The sequence below is a fragment of the Pistacia vera genome, unplaced genomic scaffold, assembly GCF_008641045.1.
Source record: "Pistacia vera cultivar Batoury unplaced genomic scaffold, PisVer_v2 Contig454, whole genome shotgun sequence".
NCBI classification, from domain to species: domain Eukaryota; kingdom Viridiplantae; phylum Streptophyta; class Magnoliopsida; order Sapindales; family Anacardiaceae; genus Pistacia; species Pistacia vera.
In genome coordinates this window covers 110,869-131,729 of record NW_022196284.1, presented here as the reverse complement: position 1 = coordinate 131,729, position 20,861 = coordinate 110,869, and the positions used below count along the sequence as shown (strand labels likewise).

Here is a 20,861-nt window from a genome sequence, read left to right as displayed (position 1 = left end):
ACATTAATTGTGCATTGAGAATTAGCTTGAGAAAGAGTAGAAAACTTTGTGAATGAACTACTCTAAGAGTAGAGAGAATGAGAAAAACACAAAGAGTGGGTTGGTGCTTTGTAAACTCCACTCGGCAGTCACGAAGAGTGGGGTTGGTGCTTTGTGAACTCCACTCGGTCGTGCCTCCAGTAAGATGAGGCCGTGACATTCAAGTGAGAAAGAATAAAGAGAGAATGAGTAGAGTCACGAAGAGCGGATTGGTGCTTTGTGAACTCCACCCGGCCGTGCCTCCGGTTAGATGAGGCCGTGACTTACAATAGAAAATTAATAAAAGAGAGATGTGTGAAAGAGAAACAGAAAGAGAAAATAAATGAGACAAGAAGTGTGTAAGGAAACAATTAAGAAAAAGAGTTACGGGGACAAACGAGTAGAAGATTTACTTACTGAGCATTATCTTTGTGCTCACCCCATTGTTTTTCTTTGTGTTTACAGGATCTAGGTGAGGACGTGGTCGGATTGGTGTCGGCAAGCGAGGAGCAATAGCTACACTGTCCACTGTTTTTGATAACTTTTTGTAAATGATATCTTATTTGGTAATAATAATGTTTATATGTACTAAAAGAAAATTTTGGGCCCATCTATTTTTGTTGATATAAATGTATTTTACTTTATGTATTTCTATGAGTATCCTAGTATAAAGGAGTTATTACACAGAACCAAGGTCGTTGTTCATCCATCTTTTCCGACGACTCCTCATCTTTTTTTCCGGCGGCCTCCGACGACGATCCATCTTCCCCGTGCACTGATCTTCATCAGCTGCCATCACCACCGCAAATCACGCACCACCATCGCGACGTTTTGCCTTCCACCACCGCGACTCTTCGCATTCCAAGCTAGATTTCGTCATTTTCTGGAGATGTTTGGCTCCCTGAAGGTTGATATCTCTTCCCCACAGCTGGATCTACACATCCTAAGCTTCAGCCGCTGCAAAAACTGCAGGAATCCACCATCTAGCCACCGCAACTCTTCATTTTTTAGCCTAGATCTTGCTCATTTCCAATGACTTTTCGCCTCCCCAGGACCTGATCTGAACTCCCTATCATCAGAGCTTTCCATCAGTACTTCGGATCCCATTTCCGCCACCATTTTCTGGAAGACCCACCGAAAAATTAACGTTTTCTGGCGAGTGCGGCTGTTCGTATTCCGGGCTGTCCGTTGGTCATTTTCGCCCCTTCTTCGCATCATATCACTATTGGTTACTCCTCTCCGCCATGATCAGCTTTGTTTCCACCGTTTCAGCCTCCGTCATGACCACCATGAGCGGCTAAGTTCCCGGTTGTCTGTTACGGCATAGGCGAGATCGAGATTGACTCCACGACTCTGCTCATCAGCTCTCGACTAGTTGGATGAGCCCGATTATAGGACATTTGGTAGTATTGTGCTTCAGACTATATTTGTTTTCGTTTCATGTTTGATTTCGATACTTTAATATGGTTTGAGCATAATCTGTGATGAATATTGTTGTCCATTGTGATTTAATGTTTTCATAGAACTCGCTAAATGATAAACATTGGTTTAAAATAATTAAATGATGAATATTGCTTTTCATTACTTCGCATCGTTTGTAATTGAGTTGTGTTCAGATTTAATTTCATTTCTACTGTTGTTGCGTTTATTGTGAAGTTGGTTGATTGGAAGATACGTGTTGACAAATTGTATTTGTTAATCGCATACCAACTAGTGGTATTGTCTTGTAGCGTTTATCAGCATTTAATGATAGTCTTTAACCAATCGAACTTGAGTGATCGGGTGAGATAGGATAGATTATACCTAGAGTGCCGGGAGACCATTTCATTGATTTACCTTGCCTTGTAGGTTTAGGGGATCGTAGAGGGTGGAGAAAAATTATGTGAGTCGGTCTCGTGTCGAACCAAAACCGTAACGGCAACATTTTTACTATAAAGTCTTTATTAGTTTTAATTTCACTCTTTTATTATTTACAGTTAGTTTGTTTAGTTTCATTAATCAATTGCCAATTTCATTTCCGCTACTTAAAATACATTAGGTTGTTAGTCTTGCTCCCTGTGGATTTGACCCTGCTTACCGCTAACTATGGTATTTAGGTTTAATTTTGTGACTGTGATGACCGGTTCAACAGCTTTAACAATCAAATTGATGATGTGGCAAGCACATATCTGGTGAAAAAAATTGCCTTCACCAAGTGGATCAATCTCTTTTCAAATAAAGAAATTGTTGAGGTGTTAACAATTGCATTATCAAGCGGTAGCGCCACAATTCTCTCAGATAATAAATATTCTTGCAAAACTTCAATAATTGTAAAATAAATAGTGTCAGCATTATGTTTTTCATATAATGCTTTAAAACCTATCAATTTTTGTTGTAAATGCGAATTATGATCTAGCTAATGTATTGTCACACTAAAAAAATATGTTTTTGATCTAGCAACCATATATCTAAAGTAAGTGTAATACATATATTCCTAAAGTTTTCAAATTCCTTTTTAAGTTGATCTTTTGTTTTATCATAAATTCTTAGTATGTCCCTTCTAATTGTACCTCTACTAACAAGGGTAAATGTTGGGCAAAAAGCATTTTTAATCATTTCAACAAAATAAGGATTTTCAGATAAAGAAATAGAAGAGTTCGTAGCACATATGAATTTTGTTATGCACTCTCATGCTTTGACTGCATTGTATTGCCATGTTGAGAGAGTTGAGGATTGTGGATTAAAACTAAGTTGAGTTTGAATTTGCTTATCGGGTCTGGTTGAGGTTGAACCGGACTGGCAAGACTTCTACATATATTAGGGGTGCTTCTTCTCCAAGTGTCATCGCATCGTCAAAGTCCCATTTTCAACGCCAATAACGGTTGGACAAAAATTACATTCCCTGCACGTCTCTTCCCCCAATCCATTTGGCTTTGGCCATTTTGATTTGGTGAAGAATTGTCATACCTCAAACATGGCCCTCTTTGACAATCATGTCGTGGAGTCGTAGCTCACTTGTGTTAGGCTAGACCTAGTCCCGACCGGTTGTGGTTGTGGAATTGCAATTGCTACCTTTAGAAAGGGTGAAAATTGATCGAACCCTTCCATTTCTTCGGTGGATGGAATGTAAAACTCATTTGCGGATGATCCTCTAAATGCATAACTTCGGGAATCCATTATTGAATTTATAATAAAATAATAAATAATTAAAATGAACAAAATTGAATAATAATACGAATAATAGATGAAATTGAAAAATAGAAAAAAAAAATGAATAATATAAATAATAATATGAATAAATTTAAATATAAATTGAATTGAAAAGAATTTGAGAATTGGAGTAGAGAGATTGAGAGTTGAGTTGTGAAGAAAAAAAGGGTGTTTGGGGGGTAGGGACGGGCGCGGCGGGGGGCGTGGGGGTGTGTGATGGGGAAAGTGAAAAATAAAAAAACTTTCCCCCCATGTCATTTTTTGCTGCTCAACAGTTGGATCATTTCAAATTTTTTTGGTAAAATACATTTTACCCTCCATTTTTATTGTCTATTAAAAAAAAGTAGGGGGTTTTTTTGACAAAGCGGGAAAGGGTTTGGGCCCGAGCTTGGGACCAATCCCAGGCCCAAGCCTTGGAGGAGGGACCGAACCAAGGCTCAAGCCCTCCTCCACGGTCCTGGTCTGGTTTTGGGACCAAACCTTATACGATCGGTCCTCTAAACCCACATTTTTGGGTGGGTGTTTTGGGCCCGGTCCCAACTTCCCACCTCTAGTTAGGATCCAATTTTGTAATTCTAACTTTTCATGCATAAGTTTTAATAGGATTATTATCAATTTTGTAAAGATTTTGATTAAAGAGGAAGGGAATTAATAATATTTGAAAGTAGAATTTCTAATTATAAAAATTCCATGGAATAGGTAATGAAACCTAATATCCTCTATTTTAAAAATTCCAGATACTAATAATTAATAGACTTGCTAATGCTAACCAACAATCGACTCAATGATTATGGAAAGACCATAAGTAAAAATGAATGCAACTTTCAATTAAATTCCTAGAAGGAATAATGGGGCGCAATCCAAAATATGTTGTGCTCTTCATTTATTGATGATAAAATACTTCTTAATTAAGTCAATGTTTAATATCTAATCTTATCATATAAATACTTAGTTGAGTGAAACAAAACTTTAAACAATTCATATTGAAGACAAATGTTTGAAGTCCCAATAATCCTAGTTTGCACACTCTATTATTAGTGAAAACAAAAAAAATTAAGGTTACACTTTGCTATATATTGATGTAGAATGTCTAGCAGATAAATTCCTGAAGAGGGCAAACGTCAGAAGCCTGAACAAGGGGTATGACAAATTAAAATAGTCATAACTTTTGATCCAATAAGAGTTATGGGATCCATAAGATATCAACGGAAAGTTTGTTTCAAGCTCAACGACATGGCAATTTGGTTCTTTGTGTCCATTTAAGGTTTTTGCACGTTTTTCCCATTTTATTTAGAGTCCTTATTTTATAATTAGTCAACACTTAGGATTTTTTTTTAAAATAATTTGGATTTTATTTTCTTGTTTATTGGGAGGTTTGGTTGGCTATCACAACCCTATATAAACATATTATTCGTTTTTTTTAAGATATAGAATATTTTTCAAAATTTCCTTCAAACTTTATGACTTAAGTTTCTGCATTTGAGACTTATTTATCACTCTTAAAGGCATAGTCGAGTGCTAGTCTTTTTTTACGCTAACTCGCTCCATTAGTTGGTATCAGAGTAGGCAGAATTCATCTGATCTAATGGTAGGTGATGAAGTTGTAAGCGACAACAGTTCTCATGGTTGAGATCAGGGAACTAAGACCTCAAAAAGAGTGGCGTCGAGAGCTTTAGAGCAACGAATGGATCTTAGATTCTAGTGTTTGGAATGATGCTTTGAAGAAATTATGGATTGACTCATTGCTTTAGGCATAGATACCAATAGAAACATGAATGACTAAAGGCAACTTACTGAGGATGATGACACTCACAGACAACCTATTGGTAGGCCTGTTTTTGCAAATAGACATAGACATCAAGTCTACTTGGAAGATTCAGATAAAGAAGATGATTACTATTTAGAACCTGAAAAGCACTTTTGATATGGTAGAAATCAATATGGTGACAGAGAAGCCAATAAATTTAGATTAAAGGTATATATCCCTTGTTTTACAAGAAATTTAGATATAGAAGACTTTATGAATTGGATGGTGAAAATGGATAGGTTTTTTGAATATATGGAGATCCCAGCGGGGAGAAGGGTGAAACTTGTTGCATGTAGATTGAAGGGACGAGCTTTTGCATGGTGGGAAAGATTACAGTCCATATGATTTTGTGAGGGGAAAGCACCAATTAGAACATGGTATAGGATGAAGCAGCTATTACAAAGGGATTTTCTTCCTCTTGATTATGAGCAGATCTTGTTCCAGTAGTACTAGAGATGTCATTAGAGACAGAAATCTGTGCATGATTATACTGTAGAGTTATGAGATTGGCGAAAATTAATTAATGACTCGAGGGAGACTAAAGGCTAGTTTGTTGCCAGATATTTGGAGGGCTTGAACTCAGTTACCAAGGACAAAATAGAAGTGCAGGTAATGCAAAATTTGGTTGAAGTATGAAATTTTGTGTTAAAGGCCGAATTGTTGTTGCAAGAGAAAAAAATGTCATAATACTCGCTCAAGAATGATAGTGGAGAAAATTATAGAACAAATAATGAAAAGAATAAAACAATTCAAGATGTTCCTTCATGCAATGACGGTACAGAAAAGAAAAGGCAGTTAGAAAACAAAAGGTGACAGATTCAAATGAGGGACAGAAAGCTGTAAATCCTTTATTTCAAACCAATCTGTGGGAAGTGCTTCAAATGCAATCAACTTGGTCATAGATTGAGTGAGTATCCCCTCAGAAAAGCAACCCATGTTGTGGAGCGAGAAGAAGAGGATGATGAAGTTTGTTGTGGTCTAGATAAGGTTGATGACGAATATAAGGATGATGTGGTAAGGAGACTGATGCTATCACCGAAACTAGAGAATAACACCCGCCAACATCAATTATTTCGAACCAAGTGCACATTCATTAACAGTTTATTTGATGTGATTATTGATAGTAGTAGTTGTGAAAATATTATTAGCAAAGATGGTGTGGAAAGTTTGGGTCCAATAGTTGAGAAGCACCCCAATCCATCCAATATTGGCTAGATTAAAGCAGCAAAAAGATTCAGGTGACCAAATGATGTAAAATTCCTTTTTCCATTAGCAGATACAAGAATGAGGTATATTTTGATATTGTAGATATGGATGCTTGTCATTTGTTATTTGGTAGACCTTGATAGTTTGATGTCACAACGCAACATGATGGGAGAGAAAACACTTACAAATTGGAGAAGAACAATGTAAAATTCACTTTGTTGCTAATGAAAGGGAATTCCAAAACCAAAGCTTCTAAAGTGGAGGGCAGACTTTCTTTACTATTACTCATTCTAGGTTTAAGTTAAAAGTTTTTTTCAAGGCATCAAAGGTGGTGAATACGCTGGTTGTGAAGCAAGTATTGACAACTGAAGAGGAGCAGAACATAGCAAAGTATCCAGAAACATTCAAGCCATTATTAGAAGATTTTAGTGAGGTGATGCCAAAAGATTTACCTGACGGTTTACCACCTATGAGGGACATTTAGCACCATATTGATCTAATTCCATGTGCTAGTTTGCCGAACCTATCTCATTACAAGATGAGTCTAAAGGAGAGCGAGATTCTGGAGGAGAAGGTAGAGAAACCACTACAAAAGGGGTACATCCAAGAGAGCTAATTCCTGCCTTATTAACACCAAAGAAGGATGAGAGTTGAAGGATGTGTATGGATAGTCGAGCCATTAACAAAATCATTATGGGGTATAAGTTTTTTATTCCTAGGGTAGATGATATGCTTGATAGGCTACATGGTGTTCACAAAGATTGATCTTCATAGTGGATACCACAAATTCAAATCAGACCTAGGGACGAGTGGAAAACTACTTTTAAGACAAATGAAGGCTTGTATGAGTGGCTCGTGATGCCATTCAGGTTTACCAACGTGCCCAGTAATTTTATGAGGATAAAGAATCAAGTACTAAAACATTTTATCGAGAAATTTGTAGTTATTTATTTTGATGGCATCCTGATTTACAGTCGAGCAAACGAAGAGCATATTCAAAACTTGCGTGAGGGATTAACAGTTTTGAAGGAAAACAAGTTGTACGTGAACTTGAAAAAGTGCAGTTTTATGACAAATAGGTTGTTGTTCCTAGGCTATATAGTTAGTGCAGATGGCATTCAAGTGGATGAAGAGAAGAGAGTGGTCTACCCCAAAAACAATAAGGGATGTTCAAAGTTTCCATGGGTTGGCAACTTTCTATAGGTGTTTCATTAGAAATTTCAGTAGTATTGCAGTGCTTATTACAAAATGCCTGAAGAAATAGAAGTTTAGTGGAGTGAGGAAGTTGCAACCAGTTTTGATGTGTTAAAAGAGAAATTATGCACTACTCCTGTTTTAGCATTACCAGATTTTGATGCATTGTTCGAAGTTGAGTGTGACGCTAGTGGTGTAGGAATAAGAGATAAACTTTCACAAAATAAAAGACTAGTAGCTTATTTCAACGAGAAGCTCAATAATGTGTGGCGTAAATCGGCTACGTATGACAAGGAATTTTATTTTGTTGTTTATGCTTTGAAGACTTGGGAGATTATTTGGTGGGACACGATTTGTTCTATACTCTGACCATAAAGCCTTGAAGTATTTGAATAGTTGGAAGCGAATTAGTAGAGGCATGCATGCTAGGTGGACTTAGTTTCTACAAAAATTTCCTTTCAAACTGAGACACAAAGCAGGAATATAGAATAAAGTAGTGGATGCATTAAGTAGACGTGCAGATTTGTTGGTGACCATGAGATAAGGAGTTGTGGGGTTTAATACAGTGAAGGAATTATATGAAACAAATGAAGATTTTTAGGAAATATGGGAGAAGTGTGTTACGAACCAACCTACTGAAGATTTTCACGTTCATGACGGGTTTCTCATGCAAGGCAACTAGGTTTGCATTCCTAAAATTCCTTGAAAGAGAAGCTGGTTAGAGATTTGCATGGTGCAAGTCTTGCTGGTCACTTAGGGCGTGACAAAACGCTTGCAACTATTGGTGATAGATATTATTGGCTACATTTGAGAAGGGACGTAACAAGGTTTGTGCAACGATGTTACATGTGCCAAACTGCAAAGGGGTAGTCTAAAAATACTGGTTTGTATATGCATTTACCTGTTCTAGAAAATATTTAGGAGGATTTGTCTATGGATTTCCTCGAACACAAAGGAGCGTGGATTTTGTTTTTGTTGTGGTTGACGGTTTTCTACTTTATTCCTTGTAAGAAAACATCATACGCAAATGGAATAGCCAAATTGTTTTTCGAGGTTATTCGTCTGCACAGGGTGCCTAAATCTATTACTTCTAATTGAAATAGCAAATTCCTTGGCCATTTTTTGAGGACATTGTAGAAGAAGTTCAATTTGTCTTTCAATTATAGTAGTATTGCTCATCCACAAACTGACGGCCAAACATGTCTTTGAATTATAGTAGTATTGCTCATCCACAAACTGACGGCCAAACATAAGTTATGAACAAAACTCTTGGCAATTTGATTTGAAGTATTTGTGGTGATAAGCCAAAGTAGTGGGATTAAACATTAGCACATGTAGAATTTACTTACAACAATGCTATTCATAGAACCATGAGGAAGTCTCCATTCTCTATTGTGTACACAAATCTGCTGCATCATGCTCTTGACTTGATCAAGCTATCGAAAGTTCCTGGTAATAGTGCAACTACAGAAAATATGGCTAATCAATGGCAACATGTTCAAGCAGAGGTGAAACAGAAGTTAGTGCAAGCTAATGGGTATAAGAAAGTCGCAGACCAGCATCACAGAAAATAGATTTTTGAAATTGGCGATCAGGTGCTGGTGTTTCTGTGAAATGAAAGGTTTCTAGTGGTGACTTATAAAAAGTTACAGCCTAAGAAGTATGGACCATACCAGATTTTGTAGAAGATCAACGACAATGTCTATGTTGTGGATCTGCCAAACACAATCAGAATTTCTAAAACGTTTAACATGGCGGATATTTACCCATTTCATTCTTCTGACTAGCCCTTGTATCTAAATGGCCAATTTAACTCGAGGTCGAGTTTTTCACAAGTGGAGGGGACTGATGTAGAACAACTAGTAAATGAATTCCTATAGAGGGTCAAGCGTTAGAAGCCCAAACACGGGCATGCCAACTTAAAACAATCATAACTTTTGATTAAGGAGGAGTTATAGGGCCCATAAGATATCAATAGAAAGCTTGTTTCGAGCTCGACGATGTGGCAACCCAATTCTAAGTTTGGGGGTCATTTTCGAGTCCAAAATCCACTATTTTAGCATGTTTTGGGCCGTTTAAGTTTTCCACGCATTTTTCCTTTTTTATTTAGAGTCCTTTCTTATTTTATAATTAGTCAACAATTAAGAATTTTTTTTTTTAATTAATTTGGATTTTATTTCCTTGTTTTTTGGGAGTTTTGTTATGGGTGATGACATATAAACATGTTATTTTTGTTTTTTAGGATATATAATATTTTTCAGAATTTCCTTCAAACTTTATGACTAAGTTTCTGCGTTTGAGACTTATTTATCACTCTTAAAGGCATAGTCAAGTGGTAGTCTTGTTTTACGCTAACTCTCTGCGTCATATATAAATAATTTTTTTTTTCTATTTTTATATGCATCATTGATGCATGCTGATTAAGGAAACATATTAACAATTGCCGATTTTTAATTTTAAGACTAGTAATAATAGTAGATATAATTAAATTTGTCTATAAAAGAGATTATGAAGTACAACATATAATAGGATGACGATATAGAAAGTAAATTGGGTAAAATTGAAACCGCCGTTTTTCCATAGAAGAAGACTTTCAAGTCCAAAGCAAGTCTAAAGATTTATGAAAAACTGGCCATGGCCAAGTGGTGAAAGCATAAATAAATTGTTGATTGTTGGATATATTTCAAATCTATCACTATCGCCAAATCATCAACTATTTTAACAAAACAACAACCAAACCCTGCCCTTATTTTTCCCTCTCTTTCACACTTTTTTTTTTTTCAATTATACTAATCCATCTTCTAGTTTCTCTTGAATTATATTCATGGCTTTGAAAATTCTAACTAAAATTTGTGTTGGGGATTGGTTAAAACCCTTGGTTTTAGATTACCCATTTTAAAGTGCGCGGAATATTACCAAGTTGATAAGAGATTTCTAGTTTATAAACCACATCAAACATAGGTGCAAAAGTAAAGAACATAGCCATAACATGATTCAGCTAAATCCACTTTTAGCTAGGGTGGGATAAACCGGTTAACCGAACCGGTTTATCCAAACCGAAACCGGACCGGTTTCGGTTAAAAACCGAATATAAACCGAACCGAATTTTCGGTTCGGTTTCCGGTTAACCGGTTTTCAAATACCTTTTAATCCATAAAATTCTTCAATGTTTTATTCAAGCCCCTAATTTAAATATTTATTATTTTATATATAATTTCATATTATGTTTCTCTTTTATTTTGTTTATTTTGTATTCTTTGTATGAAAAATACATTAACATATTAAATTACTTATTGCAAATACTGACCAGAATATGAAATAAAAACATAAAGAATTCAATTACACATCATTGATAGTCAATATTCATTAATAAACTCAAATACATAACATAAAATTACAAAGTAAAAAAACTTAATAAACATAAATCATCTGCATCCCACAATGTTGGTGTTAATGAAGTTTCTTGATTCCGCACTCCCCGGATTTGTTAATGGCACACGAAGAAGATCATCATCTTCAATTAACAGCTATAAATGAAAATATAAAACATATGAACATTTAACCATCCAAAATGCTTCCACCGAAAATCTAAAATCATAACACTCATAGCCCCCTTACGGCTTACACTCATCCATTTATCCACATTATCAACTTTGCACTTCAATATCTACTAAGATCCAAACAAATGCAAAATATGCACTCCATCACCAAACATTACGCTTACACTCATCCATTTATCCACATTATCAATATTTGCACTTCAAACACTCCAATACTCCACAAACAAAACCAACAAATGCTTTCTATGCACCCATCCAAATACATTTAACACTCCAATACTCCACAAAAACCAAAATAATAAAGAAATCACCAACAATTGATTCTAATAAACCCATAACTACCTTAAAGCAACCGGAAACAAGAAACAACAAATTTCACACATCAAAAAATAAAATTTAAAATAAAACTAAAAATAGCAACTAATGTATAATTCAATTACTCAATAGTCAAAACTCATTAATAAGCTTATAGTTAGCAACTCTCCAAAATTTAAAATAAAACATATGCTGTGATAACTTTAATGATAATATACCTCATATATTGGAAATTGGAATACCCTTCAATCACAAGATGGTTTATACTACTTTCCACTCCCGAAGAGAAATCCTCTGCACAAAGTTGGACAAACAAGTTAGCTAGAATCATAAATAATGAATAAAATATATAATTATATTGAAAATTAACAAAAAATGTCACCTGACTCAAGTCGAGATAATTCCTCCATGCTTTCCTCAATGGTCAATGGACCAGTGTATTCCTAATCCAATCCTGTGTACAGATAAGAGTCTCTACCATCTTACTAGTAAGGGAGCTACGAAATGGATCTAATACACGACCCCCTATACTAAAAGCCGATTCAGATGCAACCGTTGAACAGGCATAGCCAACACATCTCGTGCTATCATAGAGAGTACAACATATTTTGTTGAATTCATCTTCCACCAATTCAAGATATCAAAAGTGTTCCGTTGTCATCCTCACAATCATCTGCTGAATACTTATCCAACTCCGTTCTATGTTGAACAGCTTTCTTTGCAGCCTTTTTCTCCTTATACATAACCCTTATGAAGTCTTCATTCAACATTTACTTATGCACACCAATTTAATTGGGACTTGAGATTTCTCTTTTGACTGCTCATGGTCATCCACTATAAGCAAACTATATTGCTCAAATAAAGACAACAAAGTTTCTTTCACTTTTTTTCATCAACTTGTCAGCTACAACAACATCATAGGCCTGATTAACAATCCAGTCCACATAATCCAATTTGTGCCTAGGATCCAGTACCTCTGCAATGAAAACATAATGTTGATATTATCAACATTTGACCAATACTTATCAAATTTTCTTTCATCCGTGTAGCCATATTCTGTACAAAGATCAGAACTTTTACACCATGTTGAAATCTTCAACCCAACGCCAAAAATCTCTCGCATATATGCATTACCAGTAACATAAAGAGACCCAGACAACTAGAGTAGCATCGTAAAATACTTGCAGAACGGTAACAAATAATGAGCATACTCCTATCAGTACTCGTAGGCAAACCTCGAGACCTATCACCACTAGTAAGTTCATCTGCATACTTGCTATCTTCCATGCCAACAACTCAAAAGCTTTTGAAATTTTAATGCCCTTCCAACATCAAGTATGTAGAGTTCCACGGGTTTCTACATCAAGAACCAAATGCCTTTTACTTGCAATTTTTTCTTTCTCCCACACATGCCTTAAACTCTGTAACCTTGCTGGAGAAGACCTTACATACTTCACTGCTGAACGTATTCTAATATGGAGTCATCCATTTCCTTTAATCCCTCTTTCACAATTAAACTCAAATATGTGCACAACATCTCATGTGTAGAAAATCACCGTCCAATACACTTCCCTTCCAACTTGCTAGTCTGTCTTCAGATAGCTTACCCCAACATCATTCAACTAGCATTATCTACTGTGATTGTGAATACCTTATAAATACCCCAATCAAGCAAACATCTCTCAACTGCCTTGCTATCATTATACCTTTATGACTAGTGATTGGACAGAAATTTAAATTTCTTTTTTGTAGTTGCCAGTGATCATCAATGAAATGCACAGTAAGGCACATATAATTAAGGTTCTAATGCTTGTCCATGTTCAGTTGTCAGACAAACTCTGTGCAAAACTTGCTGAAAAACTTCTTCAACTTTTGGCACTCTGCAATATATATTTTCAAGCAATCTTTAGTCACAGTTCTCCGACAAGGTACTTGAAATCTAGGTTGTGTCACCTTCATAAGTTGCGACCCCCTCACGCTCCACAAAACTAAAGTTAGCTCATCAACAATGATCATTTTTGCTATAGCTTCTCTAATCAAATCTGGATCATATTTCCATGACCAAATGAAGATTGTGTGGAGGGAGCAATGCCGCTTGAGAGATCACGTATCCACTTCCTTGTTAAAAATTAGGGTCTTCTGTTTCTTGTCTACCACATTTGGAGGTACTTTTTGCATCTATTTAATGTTTACGTAGACAACTCGTACCACTCTTAGTCGGACATGCTAGAACACTCCCACAATAACTACATTCGCAGTCAATCATCCTTATGCCACAATCACTCTTAACAAAGTGATCCCACACTTGAGAACTATTCTTCCTAGAACTTGTTGCCCTTGCACTTTTGGGGCTAAAGGAGTTGGGGGTGCCATGGAATTTGGAGTTGAGTGGGAGTTGGAGCTGGAGTTGGGTTATACTTGTCGGTGTCTCACCATATTGTCTGCGGCCGATGACATCTACAATTCATTAAGTAAATATCAAGTAAGTAAATAAGACATCCATATAATCATATTCTTTTATTTATTGAGTAACTAAAAATAAAAGGAAATTTAGTTATGAAAACAATTCAAATCTTAAGAAATTTAGGGTATGTTAATCAATGTTTGTGCCCAAATTATTATGTGCATATATGCTAAAGATTTTATAAAATCTAATGGGTGAATAAGCTAGAGTATTTTATATGCAAGTAAAGAACATCCACATCTCCAAAATATACAGCAAGCATATCACAATCTTAATTCTCATTAACACTGAAAAGAAATGTCAAAAAGCAGTCAAACCACTTTTTTATTATCTTAATCATGCACCATACACAATCCAAATAGCAACCAAAAAGAAGTTCTTTTTCCAAGGGTAACTTTCAACATCCAAAAATCATATGAAAAACAGAGAATTTCAATTGACTGCTTAGATTACGCAACTTTTTCATTCACTAATCAATCATCATTAATAAAGCCACTCTACACTTAACATTACACAACTTGACGATAATTAAAACTGTGTATGCATATATCTCTATCTCAATTACCTTTTATTGCAGCATAACATCAAACATCTGTGCTGCACTACATCAATTAAAAATCTAGTCCATCAATAAGTTTCATTAATCACAAATAAATTCTCTAATTTGATGAATACTTAAAAGGCAATTTCCATTGTTCTCATGATCCCTTTCCTGTTTTCTGGTTTCAAATTTGACACTAAAAACATGACTAGTTTAACAACTTGTTGCACTAAAAATTTAACTTTTAACTTATAACTAATTCTAAGAAATTCAACTAAAAACAAAAATGCATTCATACAAACTTAAATCAAGATTCAACCTGGGAATTTCATTTCATCTGTTTGTAAATCAAATACTGTTAAGCATTTCAACTTTACTTTTCTGGAAACTTATTCTTTCACTTTATTCTCACAGGGTTTTTCACTTTTCACACTAATGCGTGTCCTGCAGATCATTTCTTCAAACTAATTAATATTCTGAATTTATTCTCTCTTGCTTTTTCTTCAGGTTTTCCTAAGATTTCACTTACTATATTCACAATTCTTCTCCTAGAGCTCTCTTGAACTTCTGTTCTTAATTTCTTCCATTAAATGCCTATGTTGCTGCTTAGTAAGCCCCATTGTATTTACATTATCATGAACTATATCACATGATCATGAATATATAGTATCTAAAAGCAATATGACATCTCAAGACAACATGCACCAAAAGTAGATTGGCTTACTGTTCTAATTCATCAGCATATTGTGCAACTTTCTGCTTGCACTGGTTTGCAGAAGTTGTTACTTCAGCCAACATGCAATGTAAATGCTTATTTTATGTCTATTTTCAACAAACAAAAACTTCAGGGTGGACCATCGCTTGACACAGTTCAAATCAAGATTCAAGAGTATCCACAGTTCAAATAGCATGGCATATAACTAATAACTTGTTCAAATCAAGATTCAAGAGTATGCTCACAGTGGGTCTACTCAGTGGCTCAGTGCTCACGGTGGCGTCTCTTCAGGGTGGGTCTGCTCAAGCCTCACGGTGGAGTCTGCTCACGCCTCACGGTGGCTTGACTGGAGAGTGATCTGTTGACTGTGAACGTGAAGCTCGACAGATCGAAGCTTGGAGAGAAGACTCTATTCACGGTGGGGCAATGGCGTGACTCTGTTGGAGTGCTGGGTGCTGGCGAACGACGAAATAGCTCATAGTGTGGATGGGTGATGGCGAACGACGATTGACGCAGACGAAGTGCAGAGATTTGAATCTTGAAATTTTCAGATTTGGTGACTGGAGGCTGAGAGAGTGAAAGATGAATGTGGATGGTGCTGTTGTAGGCTTGTAGCGTGACTGCGTGAGTGAAAAAAAAAAATCTGCTTTTATATGTAGGGTAAAACCGGTTTAAAAACCGGTTTTCGGTTAACCGGTTTGCAATTTTTTCAAACCGAACCGGTTTTTCGGTTTTTTGAATTTTACTAACCGAAAACCGAACCAGTTTGTAAAAAAACCTAATTTTCGGTTCGGTTCAGTTTTCGGATTTTTTATCCCACCCCTACTTTTAGCCTACATCCATGGGACCTTGTCCAAATCGAAGCAATCCACTAAGTTAAAAACACATTACAAGATAACGTTCAAAGTTGATCTAAGTTACAGTAAAAAGAACTCCCTATTCAACTTTGCACTTAGCACCACACTCTAAATCCTTAATGTGTAGCAACTTCTTAGGATCTTCTTCACACCGGGAACACACTAGTAAGCAGCTTGTGAACCACCAAGCTTCAAGTGCTGAAGCAACACACCAGCATCAGCAAAGGAACCACATTCCAAGAACCATTAAGTCTATGTTTGATATGGTGAGGTTTTTGGCACAAAAATGGAAAATAAACCTTGAACCTTAAGAGAAAGAATACTCTAAGAAAATCAGAGTAAAAAGAAACAAAAATGTCAAAAGGTTAGATTTATTAACGCAAGAAAGAGTATTATATAATGAAGGGTTTCTTGCTCAATAATATAGTGTCACGTCAGCCAACAAAGGGTTGACCCATGTTTGTCTAAATAAGAAAAGTATCCGTTCTTTTTTTTGGACCACAAAACAAACCGAGAATGATAATTTTATTCCCTAGGACCACCTAAGCATATTGTAACATATGTAAAAAGATCCTAAAAAGCAAGAGACAAAGATAAGCTATATCTTTTTCACTTTATCAGACATGCAACTTGTGCTATGTTTTAAATATCTGAAGCGAGAGTGTAAGTACAAACCGTTGTGCACACACACTCGAAACGAACCAAGCCAAGACATAAGTCTGGCAACCTGTGTGTACGCAGAATTGATGTGCACACACACAACTTATAAGTTTAATAATTATGAATATTCCACAATCTGGAATTAGGAAAACCCGTCTATGGTGACCGGCCATAACCAACGCCACAAAGCAGTGTAGCTGCAATTCGCCAATGCGAATCAATTCATGCTCATAAATGGATTAGTTAACCTTGCATGAAATTTTTGTCTATCACTTTGGATTTTTTTTACTTTTGTTGGATTTATCGGAGCACTTGGAAAAAATCACTGGAACCAAATCATGGGATAGTAACAACTCCTGTAATCCCACAAATTTTGGATGCCATCTGTTTAAAAGCTCAAGTTTTTATGCCTTTTTAATCTTAGGAATATTTCTGGCTATTATTAAGGGAATTTTATACATTCGTATTATTGTAGTATTGCATTGTCTAATTTGTGTTAGTTAGCATTAAGTTTTTAAAAGATCTTATATTAATTAACAATAAAAAGAAAAAATTATCTCCGACTCTGAGGCGGATCAAATAATTAGATCTCTCATATATAGTGGAAAGCTGGATAGAACCACTACTAAAAGTCAAGAAACCTGAGACCCTCAACATTTATTATAACAGCTAATTCCTGATGCTAATAATTAGTACAGTTGCAAGTTTGCTAACCAACAACCAACCATTTTTTTGTATTATTTAATATAATAATATTAGAAAGACCATCAATAAAAATTAATCAAACTTTCAATAAAATTCGACAAAGAATAATGGGCCGAAATCCCACTGTATGTTTCTTTTATTGATGATAACCCCCTTCTTTTTTTAGTGTATGACTGTATGTTACACTTCTTACCAGCAGAGTTCTATATTTGATCTTGCAATATAAATAAAGAAAAGCCTTATTAAGTAAGATTTATATATTCAGTAGAGAAAATATTTGAACCAAAAATCACAAAAACTCTGAAAAATTATGATTGCCTAGTTCTTGTGGATTATTAGTTATTACAAGAGAAATTATTAAAACTCAATTCAATGGTGTGCAACTGTCTCAACTGTTTGTTGCAAGTTGTTAATGATTCATAGGAAATTGTAACTTACAAGCACTCACCTTTTTAAGTTGACCAGAAAACTCGGCATGTGTAAACATGGGTTCTGAGTTTTGAATGGCAAATCTTTAGGATTTAGGGTTTAGGGAGAGCTAAGGTTTAGATATTAAGTCCACGACTTAGGTCCACATCTTAAAATTATTGAATCTNTAGAAACAATAAATAAACTTAGCATCACCATAACCAATGAAAAAGCACTTCGTAGATTTAGTATCAAGCTTAGTTCTAACAGTAGAGTCAATGTGACATAAGCTAAATAACCAAACACTCTTAAGAAATAATAATTTATCTCTATGCCACTCCAAACTTCTTCTAGGACCCTGCAATTCTGGTATGCAAAGGGTCTTCTTTTGAACAAGCAGGCTATGATATCAATTGCGTAAGCCCAAAATGTCAGTTATATACAATCCAAATAAGCTTACTAGACATTACCAACTTAAAATAACTGAAGTTAAAACTAGTCAACAGAATAGGAAATGTTAACTCTTTTAAAATTTAAAAAAAAAAAAATTGAATTATGGGCATTTATGGAATTTATGAGGAGCTGTAAGAAAAAACTTTAATTTTAAAACTTTAAAATAGGATGTCTTAAGAAATGGAGCTTCTTTAGTACATTAATGGGGTACTGATAGCTCCACTCAACTCAAATTATGCCTTGGACTAGTGTTAGCGTTTGATAAATCATAAATTCTGATCACATAGATGGATTTGTCTTTGAATTGGCATACCCTATTTTAAATTCTTTGCATGTGGGTATGACTAAGAATTATTGATCAAAAAGAAAAATTAACCTGAGCTTGTAGAATTAGCATACCCTTTTTCTTATCATATTGTTTTCTTGAAAAATTATTTCATTATGAATGTGGATACATGTTTAATCATCTAATTGGATCTCAAGCATGAAAGTCTGCCTTAAAGTATGGTTAACAGAAGCCCCTTGATACTTTCTAACCAATTAATGAATTAGACGTCTACTAGAGTGATCAATGTAAAACCCCATGACTTAAAAGTCTTTTGTAAGAGTCTCCCATGTAAGACCAAATTGGCAATTGACTCATCTTTCATATGTGCTATGGTCGTTACCTCACATTTTAAATATACTTGGTTCTTTACATGGTATGACACTATATTTATGAAGATTATGTGTGCTTTCCTCATCTAAAATAAGCTAAAGCAGCAATAGAGATTTTTAAACATTTCATCTGTGAATTCCTCTGCATGGTTGCTCTCACAACGCGGCTGGTTCATGTTTAGAGTCAATCGGGTTTTTATAACTCAATTTTAAGCATTAGTTTCTATTTTTATTCAATAACTATAAGCTGTTATACTAATATTTTTGCTCCGTCGAACCATATTTTTCCCAGGATTTATTAGCATAGATTGTGACAATTTTATGGAAACTTAAATGGAGAAACAGGTACTAATTGACACCACTGCATGGATATCTAGAACAGAAATTATACTTTCTTGTAACTGAAATTAAAAGCTTTTTCCAGTTGACAAGAAAGGGTCATTGGAGTTCAAAGATAGAGTTCTCTTTCCTTGACGTGGTAAGATTACCAATAACTTTGAGAGAGTTCTTGGAATGGAGGATTTGGGACAGTTTACCATGGTTACTTAGACGAAACTCAAGTAGCTGTGAAGATGCTTTCTCCATCATCAGCTCAAGGATATAAGGAGTTTCAAGCCGAGGTAATTGTAAATGAAGCAATTAACTTGTGCAGTGATTAGTGCTGTTTCATGTTTAGTGTAGGATAATTTTTTTCTTACAGGTTAACTTCTTATGATAGTTCATCACGCAAACTTGATAGCTCTTGTTGGATACTGTGATGAGGACACAAACATGGGCTGATCTATGAGTTCATGGCTAATGGAAACTTAGAGGCACATCTCTTAGGTTTACGTTCCCCGTTCATTTTCTTCTGTACAAGCATCTACAAATCAATTTTTTGCAGATAAATACTTATACTTGTCATGGATATGCAGAAACCCAAGCAGCTGGTATCTTGAGTTGGGAAGGGAGACTTCGAATAGCAACAGATGCAGCAAAAGGTAAAGGAGAATTGATCTGAATTTCGCATTTTGTTTTTTTCTTCTATGATTTGAAATGATCAATAGTCTATGCACTGAATTAATTCAAAATGTAGGATTGGAGTACTCCATAGCGGCTGTAGCCTCCCGTCATTCATAGAGATTTGAAACCTGCAAATATCTTATTGAATGAAAATTTCGAAGCGAAAGTAGCTGATTTTGGCCTCTCCAGAAGTTTTCCAGTTGAGGGGGGAACTCATGTGTCATCAAGAATATTGCTGGAACCCCTGGATACCTTGACCCTGAGTAAGGAGAACCGGATTATTAATGTTATCCATATCCTTTTGTGATAAAAAGATTTAATAAACTTTTGAGGCTATATTTGTATTTAAGAAACTTTGTTGCATAATCTATTCCAATTGCTTAGACTGAGTCATCAATTTTTTTCCTGCAGGTACTTTGCCTCACATAGGTTAACCGAAAATTTGATGTGTATAGTTTTGGAGTGGTTTTGCTAGAGATAATCACAGGTAACGTGCGATTGAAAACGCTACCCAGGGATTCATATAACAAACGAGTGGGTTCAAGTTGCAAAGGCGGATATTAGAAACATTATTGACCGAAGATTACAGGGAGACTTTGACATTAATTCTGTCTGGAGAGCTGTAGAAATAGCTATGGTTTGTGTTTCTTCACCTTCCAGTGGAAGGCCAACCATGAATCAGGTTGAGGCAGAACTGAATGAATGTTTAAAAATTGAGATACGCTGCAAGAAAGAGAGCCCTGTGACCGAATCAAGATCCTAGAGGAATGGTCAATTTAGATCTACATACTGAATTATTTCCCCTTGCAAGGTAGTAAAACTTTTCATTGTATCTCTTCCTTCAGTGTATATGTATATATGCATTGCATGTCAGGTTTTCCCCCTTCTTCACACTTCATGAATTATTGTGTATTTCAATGGATGACTAAAAGGAAAGCAGCTATACTTCTACTTAAGTTTATGAACATTTTCTTCATAAAAAAAATTGAATGGGTGTATTTTCTGTCTGGCTGATGTGGATGTTATGTAACACCCCAACCTTGAGATACAATAAATGTACACCAAACCAAGGAGATACCCAAGACAGTTCAACTTAACTCTATCACTATT

General features: G+C 35.4%; 1 long non-coding RNA gene across 1 annotated transcript; it reads left to right on the top strand.

Annotated features, from left to right (window-relative positions):
- The first annotated feature begins 19,455 nt into the window (after positions 1-19,455).
- LOC116144734 lies at positions 19,456-19,849 on the top strand. Its single transcript, XR_004130315.1, has 3 exons — positions 19,456-19,574; positions 19,664-19,729; positions 19,825-19,849. It is a non-coding gene; the product is annotated as an uncharacterized LOC116144734 (long non-coding RNA).
- The last annotated feature ends 1,012 nt before the right edge of the window (positions 19,850-20,861 follow it).